The sequence below is a fragment of the Macaca thibetana genome, chromosome 15 (genome assembly GCF_024542745.1).
Source record: "Macaca thibetana thibetana isolate TM-01 chromosome 15, ASM2454274v1, whole genome shotgun sequence".
NCBI lineage: Eukaryota > Metazoa > Chordata > Mammalia > Primates > Cercopithecidae > Macaca > Macaca thibetana.
The window spans coordinates 68,331,679-68,341,099 of NC_065592.1; the positions used below are offsets into that span (position 1 = coordinate 68,331,679).

Genomic DNA, 9,421 nt, shown 5'->3' on the forward strand with positions numbered 1-9,421 from the left:
TCTAGTTCAATTTGTAGGTAGGTAACAAAACTTGACCTTCAGAGTGGGAGAGGAAGTTAATTAAATCTACCAAAATTAGTGGAAGAAAATAAACGATAAAAATTAGACCAGAAATAAACAAAATTGAGACTAAGAAATCAATGCAGACATCAACAAAATTTTTTTTAAAACCTAAACAAAATTGGCAATCCTGTAGCTAGATTAAGAAAAAAAATAGACTTGAGTAAATAACACCAAAAATAAAAGAAGAGACATTACAACTGATATTACAGAAATACAAAAGATCATTAGAGACTATTATGAACAACTATAAAACCTTGTGAAATTAAATAAATTCCTGAACATATACAACCTACTGAAATTGAATTAAGAAGAAACAGAAAGCAGACAAATTATGAGTAATAAGATTAAATCTGTAATGGAGTTATTTTTTTAATTAAAGGGAAATCAGCTTTCTTTGTAGTTAAGCTTTTTATTATTTATTTTCTTTGTAGGAACAATAAAATTAAACTATCTATAAACAGAAAACCTATATGTAAAATATGCTTAATTTGTTATAATATGTGAAAATACTGGATTGGTTAAAATAAACAGATAAAAAAATATACTTTATATGTTTGCAATCAGACCCCAAGTATATCTGTCTTTGTAATTTATTATTGGTGAAAAACAAATAGAAACAGAAAAGATATGCACAATTATGCCACTGCTAATGATATCAGATTATATTTGTTAAAGTTTTTCTTAATGAAATGGGAACAACACAGTGCTAGGTACATAGAAATAATTTTGCTTTAAAGAAAAACTGAACAGTTAAGAGAAGCAAGTAATTCCTAATGGGCTACTAATGTAATAGATAATATTATGCTATGTAACAGAATATTATGGTATTTTGTATTTTTCTAGTCTATAAGTCCATCTATAAAGTCTATTAAGTAAAACAAAAACAAAACAAAAAAACTCCAAGCATTAAGATATATTGACAATCTTGTTCTCATGAATGGCAGAATTTCATTAATTCCTTTTTTATGTTTATTTACTTTTTAAATTAGGAACACTTCTTAGGGTTTTTTTGGCATTTTGCATATTTACCTTCAGTGTCTGTATTAGCCCATTCTCACACTTCTATAATGAACTGCCTGAGAGTGGGTAATTTATAAACAAAACAGGTTTAATTGACTCACAATTCCACAGGCTGTACAGGAGGTATGGCTGGGGAGGCCTCAGGAAACCATAATCATGGTGGAAGGGTGGAGGGGAAGCAAGCACATCTTCTCATGGTAGCAGGAGAGAAAGAGTGAAGGGGGAAATGCTACACACTTTTAAACAACCAGATCTCATGAGAACTCACTATCATGAGAATAGCAAGGGGACAACTGCCCCTATGATCCAATCAACTCTCACCAGGTCCCTCCTTCAACATTGAGGATTACAATTCAACATGAGATTTGGGTGGGGACACAGAGCCAAACCATATCAGTGTCTATTGGCTCCTTCTGAGAGTATCTGTGAAAGTTCAGTATCTTTTGCAGTGAACAAGCAATAAATGGATGGTGTATGTGCCAAAGTCCAAAGGGGCAAATATTGCTCAAGTTTATTCACTCTGGAAATGAAGATTTTTCTTTTTCTATAAGCATGAAGTAACTAGTGGCTGAAGAGAATAAGTCTTTTCTTTCTGACCAGAAGATCATAATAGTTCTCTATTTCCCCGAAGCCGATACATACACATCTAGAGTAACCAAAGATGACACTAATATAGGGTATGGGAAGGCATAATGTAAAAGGCCTCCACCAACCACCTGAAGCATGATTAATATTAGGAAAAAGTAAAGTGCAGCATAAATACTTTTAAATCAGTCAGACGTCCCTAACTCACATGCAATCTTCTTCACCGGAAAGTTGGGAGCAGCATCATTAATACCAAGCAGAATGCATAGTAGATAAATACAATGATATGTAGTGGGTAGACAGCTTCCTGAGTACTGTGCACTGTGGTAACATAATCTGGACTTGGGTGGTAAAGCATCGTGTACCAATCTGAAAGTGTCAATACTCAACATGAATGAGCAGATATAAAGAACACCAACTGGATCACTTACAAGCAAGGTGATAATGGCTGCCATACTGGATTCAAATAATCCAGTGATGTGTTGAAAAAATGCACTAGAACTTTTTTTTCCCCCCAAGTACCATTCAATAAAGAACCAACTTAAAACAAGAGGAAGAATACCAATAAATTCAATGTAGAGATAATTGTGAAGTTCTGGAGATACCATGGAAGGCTGACAGTATTTCTGTGCATTTGTTCTCTGTCCGTCTTTGGCACAAGTCACATTCTCCAGACATTTCAGTTGACCCATTTTTACATAAGATCTTCCCATGAAAAAGTTCAAGGCATGCCAATGGCCACCTGTAGGTTTCCCCCAAGAAGCTCTGGGATCAGCAAAACTGGCCACAGCACCTGGACATCCAGGCCATCTGAATATCAACTTCTAATTAAGCCTACTTTTAAAATTAGATCTAAATTAGATCTACTTCTAATTAAGCAGATCAAAGAATGGCTTTTTAAAAATCCTTTTAAATATAAAGTAGCAAGCTTTCCATCTTGGGAGCAGTGAGCCTTTCACTGAAGCCCAGAGAACAGCTGCTGCAGAGCTGTGCCTCCCCTTGTCACCTGTGAGGGGCCCTCCTCCTCCTCTCACAGGATCAATATCCAGTGATGGAGCTAGGCTGTCTCTCTGGCCCAGTGGAAGAAACAAGGCAAACTGAAAAAAAAGTACTATCACACTGTAGATATAAACCAAAGTTTTAGATCAAAGGTACACCTAAACAGATGACTGAAAACAAAAACAATCACACAAGAAAATAAAACCAAGAAGCCCTTTATGGCTTTAACCAATGCCTCCAAAGAGGGAGAAAAAGCTGCATACCTCTCAAGATCCAGACCCCCCCAAGGACAGCTCATAAATTAGCATGTTTCACTGGTTGCAAATGAAATACAATCCATATTTCTTTCTTTCTTTTTTATATTTTTATTTTAAGTTCAGGGGTACAACTGCAGGTTTGTTACATAGGTTAACTGTGTTATGGGGATTTGTTGTACAGATTATTTCATCATCAGCTATTAAGCCTAGTACCCATTATTTATTTTCACTGATACTCTCCCTTCTCCCACCCTCCACCCTCCAAAAGGCCCCAGTGTGTGTTGTTCTCCACTGTGTTCATGTGTTCTCATCTGCCCACTTCTCAGCTGACCACCTACGCACAAAGGCCTACTACAACTTGAGTGTCCCACAGTTGAAGATTTAAAAGATACTTAGTAAAACATGAAATAAAATCTATAAGGATAGAAAGGATTACAAAACAAATGGGTACCACAATTTTTTAATGAATATTTTCTTTAAAAATTTTGAGTTAGAAGATTTACATTTTCAAGGGACTGGTTCTCAGACTGGGAATCACACCCCGGCCACATCAGTGAAAGTGTGGAATCTTGGCCATCTTAGCCACTAGACTCCAAGCTGGAATGTCTTCTTTGTAAATACCAAAGAGGATCCAAAGCAGGCAGGATTTTAATTCCGTTTAAAATCTGAGTTCTGGGTATTTTTCTTCCTTTAGTTTTAGTTTTGGTTTGCCAATGGAATTTCTAAGGCTATATCTTTCTTTTCATAGGTCCAATAAGATAGTTGTTTAAGCTGAGAGTGCTCCAAGTATCTTTTTTCTTTTAAATACAGCCAATTTGTTTAGAAAGCCGCAGAGGTGGTATTCATTCCAGGCTTAGAATACCATGGATTTAAGTGTCATTTATAAAATGGGGGCAGAATATGTAGTCTCTTCTGATCCCCCCAAAAATTTACTCTGAGAAAAAGACTGAGATAGCAAAAGACTGTTGTTGCCACAGATGGTTAAGGATGGTGTTTGCATGTACAGTGCCTCCAGTATCCCACAAGTTTGTGACGGACCACCAGTCAGCCCTGTTAATCTGTGACACCAGTTAGTCCCTCCTGGAATTAAACTTTCCCAGAACTAACCAGACAACAAAGATTGAGACAAGCAAAGCCTCTTATGCATGGGAGTTATTAAGAGAAACTCCCCCTGAGAGTTTGATCCATTCAAAGTGAGAGTGGGCTGCTTAATATCTTATGTTTCCCAGTGTTCTTAGCCCTTTCAGACTGACCACCTAGTAAATAATTATTAGGGAGAATAAATTGACTCAGGAGACAGAAGTGTACTTGCAAAGGATTATCTTTGGAACTTGAATGAGCCCAAGAGGCAGGTAATATCTTGTGTAAACGTCCATCCAGGTGTGTTTGCATTCCTCAGTGGATGCAGATAACATTTTAGAGTCCCTTCGTGCTCTTGGGGTGGGAGAATAAGACTAGGTTAGGGGGACCTTGATGCTGAGGCAGCTGCTAAGGCTTCTCAGCATGTCAAAGTGCCAGTCTTTTGGATATCATCTTTTGAATCTCAACATAAGTTTTTGTAAAGACAATGCTCTAAGAATAGGGAAACCAGGAGCCTAGAGTCAGGAAAACATCAGTCTAAAGTTGAGTCAAGCGGAAAGAAATGTTAAGGCCAACTTGGTCACTCCATGTAAGTGTCTGGGCAATCTGATAAAATGAGTATCATTCTCAAAAAAAAATTCAAGTAAACATCTGGGTTGCATAATCAATTTTTCTAATTATGTATTGTTAATAAGAAGAGTAGATTCTTATTGATCCTATAAAAATAATTACATTGCCATGAAAATGAGAATACCTGATAAGTTTCTGAATTCCAGAGGGGTCAGGAAGGAAGGAAAAAATGAACGTTTCATTTCTCTATAAAAGCACAATTTAATAACTTGGTATGAATTATAGGTCAATTAAGAGAAAATATAAAGGGATTATTAATATCCAGAAAATAGAATATTAACATATTAGCAATATCCCATGCAGAGCCCATAATTATCCTTCCTTCCTTCCTTCCTTCCTTCCTTCCTTCCTTCCTTCCTTCCTTCCTTCCTTCCTTCTTTCCTTCATATGTAATTAATTTTTAATTTGCTTGATCTTAGATTAGCAGTTTTCTGAACACATCTGCTTCTTCACTGGAGCTGGAAATCCTGATTCAATTCATTGGTATGATTTCAATGGTGTTTTAAGCAATGCCATAAGAAACATATACCTGACATAGAGTCCTGGATCTCTAAGACAGATTTGCAAGGGCTTCCAAGGAGGGATCAGAGTAAAATAAAATAACTTGTAGATTAAAGCATCTGTAGTCAAGTTATTACTAATAATTTTTAAAAGTGAAAGATCTGATGTGACTTAATTACACAAAAAACTCAACTAATAAGGATAAATGGTTTTTTCTATGGCATGGAAAACAAAATGGTCAATCCAAAAAAGTTTTAGATAAAATATCTGCAAACATAATTTGTATTCATTCAAAGAATGAATACAATTCTAATATATGAAAATGGATGGCCATATCTTTATAGAGAAAACAATATTCAGATATAACATCAAATTTCCCTAAATGTAATGTACCATGAATATATCCAACATGGTATATCAAGATTATAAAGATTATATCAATATTATAAATTAGAATATATGAAGATTATATCAATTTTAGAATATATCAAGTTAGAATATATCAAGATTATAAAGTAAAAAGATTTTGTAAGCCTGGAGTAAGTCCTAAACATATGAATTAAACTTCATAGGTTAAATGATATGAATCCTCAATTGAACCACTGCCCTAGAACTTATTGAATTTTGAATTCTTTAATTTGTTAAAGGATACAATTACAATCAGGTTAATATTTTTAAAACATTTACTGAAATTATGACTGAAAAACACCATATTGTTTTTATCTAAAATCAGGCAAAGCATTAATGGGACTCTCATAAATAGAAAAAAATACATGGACAGTAAGGATATTGATGATTCCCTGGGAATTTCCCACACAGCATGTAGTTTCTGGAATTTTTATAATAATAATATTTTACCCATCTTGATTTAACCCAGGGAAGGCAAAGCATCCCTTCTGATTTTACAATTCTTCCTATGTAATTCAAAATGTGAAATAAACGTAATTATTTTTAGCATTTCTCCTTGTATAAAGTGAAAAAAATAAATTCTTTGTGATTTTCCATGTACCCCGTGAAATCCTAAAGACAGTTTTAGATGCAAAACATATCATTTAGAATTTGATTTGGGGACAGCAAAGTGTTAGAAATTATCATGAAATTTGATCAAAAGTAGGAAGACTTTGTTCTTTTAATTAATGAAGGACATGATACAGTCAACACACAACACAGTTAACTATTCTGGTAAGACACAGTATCTTTGTATTTTTGTCAGATTACTCAGAAGTTAAAGAAAAACCTTTTCTAAACTCTTAAGAGAAGACCAATAATCCATGTAAATTTTGTCATTTTTACAGAAAGAAAATCAAATCTAATCTAATTTTGTATTAGTATAATTTTAATACAAAAGCTCTTCTTAAACAACCTTAAATAAATCCATCGAGCCTTAGCCTGACATATGAAATTCTTTTTCCATGAACCTTCTACAACTTTCTATATCCATTTAGATTTTTTCACACACTCTCCTCTTTCTTATTCTGGATAAACCAGTCATTTTACTTTAGAACAAAGTTGTCCTATTTTTCCATACATTGCATATAAAATTGTTCCTCTTGGCCACAATTGCTCCTAGTAAAGTCTCTCTTACCTACATTGGTTATAATTTTTAACCACAGTAGCTTCTACTTCCCAGAAAATCTATGAGGTGGATAAGTATGAACTATCTTTTATATACCAGCATTTTGTAACAGACTAGCAGAGCTAGTCTTACAACTTACATGTTAAAACTTTTTATAGCCATACACTTCCTTCAGATATGTATACAGTCTCTCTGTACCATCAAAATAAGAGAAAAAGTATAAAGCTCATAATTATGCTTCAGTATCCTTTTTTACTAGAAATAATCGAGATATTTAATGACTTCATAAGTCATTAACATAAGTCTAAGGTTTTAAGTTACTAAATATCTTGGAAAATATCTTCAAACCAATTGTCATGCTACAAAACAGAATAACTGTTGAATTAAAGTTTGTCAGAATAATGATTCAATTTGATTAAACATTTCATAATCATCTTAGATATCTATTATATGTAATGCAAGCTTATTTGATGAGTAAACCTGTACAAGTTTAGGGTGAACATGCCCAAGTAGAATAAAAACATGTGTTAACACAAATAACTCAGAACACATCCCTGTTTTTGATAAAAGAACAATATTAAATGAGTCTTGCTGCCAAAGAATTACCTAATTTATGTGTACTTGAATTCTTGAAAACATTTGAGTTATAAACATTTGAGTTTATAGAAACTACTAAACATTGAGTTTAGTAGTTTATATAAGAATACTTTTTTCCATACTGAAAGTATGAGAAATTCAATTTCCTTAATTTCTAAGAATCTTAAGAATATTCAGTTTATATAAGTGCTTATTTATCTGTAAACTAGTTGGAATAGATCTCCTTTTAGAGATTTATAATATAATTTGATAATACTATTTGAAGGTAGGATAATATTACACATATAACTTATATACATTCATGTACACTATAGAGATCAAAGTTACCCCATTCTGATGCTAATTCACCATGTAGACTTCCGATTAACCATAGTTGCATGAGTGCCTCCTTATTCCTACTTTATTTACTGTCCTTAGTATAAAAATGTGTACTCACTATACATCTTGCCTTTAAATCAATACAACCTTGCTGTTATTGCACAAATTATAGTGTACAATGCACATAGCATTCTTGCCTGTTCTGGAGTTACCTTTAGTAGACCCTATCAAGCATGTTCCCCTTTTCCCCATGGTATATAAGCCCTGAGTGTGGAATGTAATGCTGTGGAGATCTACCTGTCTTGCCACCCAAGACCATGCTTCCCTTTGTTAGTTCCTGAATAATTCACACTTTACTGATAAACTGGATTTGTCTGCCTTGTTCTTTGATGTCTCGGTTCCTTCTGCATTTGGGGGCTGCTTTGCATATATGTCCCATTCATGGAACACATACACACACATGTGAACATACAGAGATAGAAATAGAGAGCTTCCAGCTTTCATTCTAAAATTTTGGTTCACTCACTCATAAAAACGAGCTCTTGTTCTTGCCCTACCTTTATATTTTTGGCAGGATTATGTTTCTGTTAAATGGGGGAAGTTGAGATTACCTGCTTAGAATGACTGCTGAAGCATCTGCACCAATATTTGTGAAGGAGACTTTTTTTCTGTGCCATGATATATAATACTGTGGAGACTGAACTGCACTGCAGATGAAAGACTGAGGAGAAATCAGGCAGCTGTCTAGGTGTCTCCAAAGACCATCTGAATTTAAAAAAAATTCAGCCTGTTCCATTAGTTTTTTCAGCCTCAGGTGCTAGCAATTGTTATCTCTTGAATTTAAGTAGAGTTCTGACTCTAAAGGAGATCGAAAAGGGGAAGAATACTTGGAAAGCAGCTATGTTAACACATTTGTCAGTCAAGGAGTTTCATTAGCTTTGAGGGGTAATTACTAATTCCTTGAGTAAAGACCCTAATGGGGTAGGGATTTGGGTTTCTTTTTTATGGATATTTCTGCAGTTGTCCTGAACCCCTTTGTTTCCACTAAAGTAGGGGTCCCCAAACCCCAGGCTGTGGACCATTACCAGTCTGTGGGCTGTTAGGAACCAGGCCACACAGCAGGAGGTGAACAGCAGGCCAGTGAGCATTACCGCCTGAGCGCCACCTCCTGCCAGATCAGCACTCACAGTAGATTCCCATAGGAGCGTGAACCCTATTGTGAACTGTGCATGTGAGGGATCTAGGTCGTACACTCCTGTTGAGAAACTAATGCCTGATGATTTAAGGTGTAACAGTTTCATCCCAAAATCATGTCCCCCATGGAAAAAGTTGTCTTCAATGAAACCTGTCCCTGGTGTCAAAAAGGTTGAGGGCTGCTTCACTAAAGGGATGGGTGGAACGTGTTGACAAGAGCAACCATTGCCTCATGGCTAATAAGAACTGTTCATGTGCAAAGGAGCATAGGTATAGAGCCAGGGAAGTTGAAGAAAACAAAGAATACTGATATTCCAATTGGAAATAATATATTTTTCCAGGTTTACTGGATTAGTGAAATTAAGCATAAAGCTATACAGGTTAATGAGAAGTCCTACTGAGACAAAAGATTGTTTAGATAAACTCAAGTCATAAGGTAGATCAAGTCCCACCACAGGTATGGTTTGCCTGCTCCAAGTGAGGGTGGGTGGGGAATAGGAGGAAAGTTTGCTTTTGTGTTCACTGGGAAGATGAAGGGGAATCCATTCATGGGATGATTTTTGCATCTCCTTTTGCACAAGGGTAATGGTTGTGTGAAGGA

General features: G+C 35.1%; 1 pseudogene; it reads right to left on the reverse strand.

Annotated features, from left to right (window-relative positions):
- Nucleotides 1-1,476: 1,476 nt before the first annotated feature.
- LOC126937302 (JNK1/MAPK8-associated membrane protein-like) lies at nucleotides 1,477-8,774 on the reverse strand (annotated as a pseudogene).
- Between the last annotated feature and the right edge of the window lie 647 nt (nucleotides 8,775-9,421).